The following is a 2,814-nucleotide window of genomic DNA, read 5'->3' as shown; positions in this document are numbered from 1 at the left end:
CTTGAATTTCAATGATGCATTGGGGCAACGATTTTGGGAGAAACATCTTCACCCTTAAATAAAGATTTTCTTAATTCCTTACCTGTGTGATAATTAGATATCACCTTGTTTTCACATTAAACAGACTTCCACATGAGAAAGCAGCAAGGATGCAGTGGCGTTAATGTTTCCTGGTGTCAACCTGTATTATTTCAGTAGACATTGAAATGAGGATGCATCTTGCTGCCTTTCCAATGAAGCAAGTTTAATTTAGTAATAGGTGAAAAACCATCCCTACAACGGTGTTAATCAGAGACTTGGCTTTGTGGACACTTTTCAGAGAACAAATTTGTTAGCATAAAAATAAAGCCAGAAAATGAAGAGCTGTTTAATCACTCAGTTGGATTTTTTTTGCCAGCATATTTTTTTTCTCTGCAACCCACTGCTAAATTGTGCTTCCTAGCTGTTTTTTATAAAATCACTGAATCAAATCTAACTCTGATTACATCAGAGAAGGCCATGTACCCTACACCATAAGAGGGGGTTTGAAATTTTGACTTGTCTACTTAAATATCACCAAAATCTGATCAGAAGTTTAATTAGGTCCCTGGGTGGGATTGAACCACCAACCTTTCGGTTAATAGCCGAACACACTAACCGATTGCGCCACAGAGACACTTTGCAAAAAGTGCCTACTGACAAAGGCTAATAAGCATACATCTAGAACGTTTCCTAGAAAAACATTAAAAAAGTCAATAATCTGGAGAGTTTTTGTAAGATGTTTCTTCCATCAACTAACGAATAAACACATTGGTACTTTCCCATGATGAGTGAGTGCTTCAGGATCTCTTGCACTTACATGTGCAGCAGAGTACTGCAATGGAAGCATGCTGGACCCATAACCCAGAGGTAGGCAGATTGAAACTATCCTTTGCTATATGCATTTTTTTTGTTAATTTAAGTAATCAAAACTGGGATTGATATTTTTGCTCTTTTATTTTTACTTAAAGTACAATAACTTTTACCATTTTAATTTGTTTTAATAGTATATTGACAGTATAGTTTTCTTTCAAAAATCCACTTAATTTTCTTTACCCTGTTATTAAAATGGTAATTGACAAAAAAAACTACATTGTCACCAGAAGAGCAATACAAAATGTACAAGTGATATATTAAAATCATCTTTCCAGCTTGAATTTCAATGATGCATTGGGGCAACAATTTTGTGAGAAACATCTTCACCCTTAAATAAAGATTTTCGTAATTCCTTACCTGTGTGCTAATTAGATATCACCTTGTTTTCACATTAAACAGACTTCCACATGAGAAAGCAGCAAGGATGCAGTGGCGTTAATGTTTCCTGGTGTCAACCTGTATTATTTCAGTAGACATTGAAATGAGGATGCATCTTGCTGCCTTTCCAATGAAGCAAGTTTAATTTAGTAATAGGTGAAAAACCATCGCTACAAAGGTGTTAATCAGAGACTTGGCTTTGTGGACACTTTTCAGAGAACAAATTTGTTAGCATAAAAATAAAGCAAGAAAATTAAGAGCTGTTAAATCAAGCAATTTGATTTTTTTGCAAGCATATTTCTTTTTCTCTGCAACCCACTGCTAAATTGTGCTTCCTAGATGTTTTTATAAAATCACTGAATCAAATCTAACTCTGATTACATCAGAGAAGGCCAGGTACCCTACACAATAAGAGGGGGTTTGAAATTTTGACTTGTCTACTTAAATATCACCAAAATCTGATAACAAGGTCAATTACGTCCCTGGGTGGGATTGAACCACCAACCTTTTGGTTAATAGCCATACACACTAACTGATTGCGCCACAGAGACACTTTGCAAAAGTACATACTGACAAAGGCTAATAAGCATTCATCTAAAACGTTTCCTAGAAAAACTTAATAAAGTCAATAATCTGGAGAGTTTTTGTAAGATGTTTCTTCTATCAACCAACGAAGAAACACATTGGTACTTTCCCATGATGAGTGAGTGCTTCAGGATCTCTTGCACTTACATGTGCAGCAGAGTACAGCAATGGAAGCATGCTGGGCCCATAACCCAGAGGTAGGCAGATTGAAACTATCCTCTGCTATATGCATTTTTTTGTTTGTTAATTAAAGTATTCCAAAACTGGGATTGATATTTTGGCTCTTTTATTTTTACTTAAAGTACAATAACTTTTACCATTTTAATTTGTTTTAATAGTATATTGACAGTTTTGTTTTCTTTCAAAAATCCACTTCATTTTCTTTACCCTATTATTAAAATGGTAATTGACAAAAACAAACTACATTGTCACCAGAAGAGCAATACAAAATGTACAAGTGATATATTAAAATCATCTTTCCAGCTTGAATTTCAATGATGCATTGGGGCAACGATTTTGTGAGAAACATCTTCACCCTTAAATAAAGATTTTCTTAATTCCTTACCTGTGTGCTAATTAGATATCACCTTGTTTTCACATTAAACAGACTTCCACATGAGAAAGCAGCAAGGATGCAGTGGCGTTAATGTTTCCTGGTGTCAACTTGTATTATTTCAGTAGACATTGAAATGAGGATGCATCTTGCTGCCTTTCCAATGAAGCAAGTTTAATTTAGTAATAGGTGAAAAACCATCCCTACAAAGGTGTTAATCAGAGACTTTGCTTTGTGGACACTTTTCAGAGAACAAATTTGTTAGCATAAAAATAAAGCCAGAAAATGAAGAGCTGTTTAATCACTCAATTGGATTTTTCTGCCAGCATATTTCTTTTTCTCTACAACCCACTGCTAAATTGTGCTTCCTAGATGTTTTTATAAAATCACTGAATCAAATCTAA

At 34.6% G+C, this 2,814-nt stretch overlaps 1 non-coding gene across 1 annotated transcript; it reads right to left on the bottom strand.

Annotated features, from left to right (window-relative positions):
• Window positions 1–581: 581 nt before the first annotated feature.
• Window positions 582–655, bottom strand: TRNAN-AUU (transfer RNA asparagine (anticodon AUU)). Its single transcript has one exon. It is a non-coding gene; the product is annotated as a tRNA-Asn (tRNA).
• Window positions 656–2,814: the final 2,159 nt, after the last annotated feature.

The sequence above is a fragment of the Pseudophryne corroboree genome, unplaced genomic scaffold (genome assembly GCF_028390025.1).
Source record: "Pseudophryne corroboree isolate aPseCor3 unplaced genomic scaffold, aPseCor3.hap2 scaffold_3241, whole genome shotgun sequence".
Lineage (NCBI taxonomy): Eukaryota > Metazoa > Chordata > Amphibia > Anura > Myobatrachidae > Pseudophryne > Pseudophryne corroboree.
Note: the sequence above shows the minus strand (reverse complement) of the source record. Positions and strands in the feature narration are given on the sequence as shown.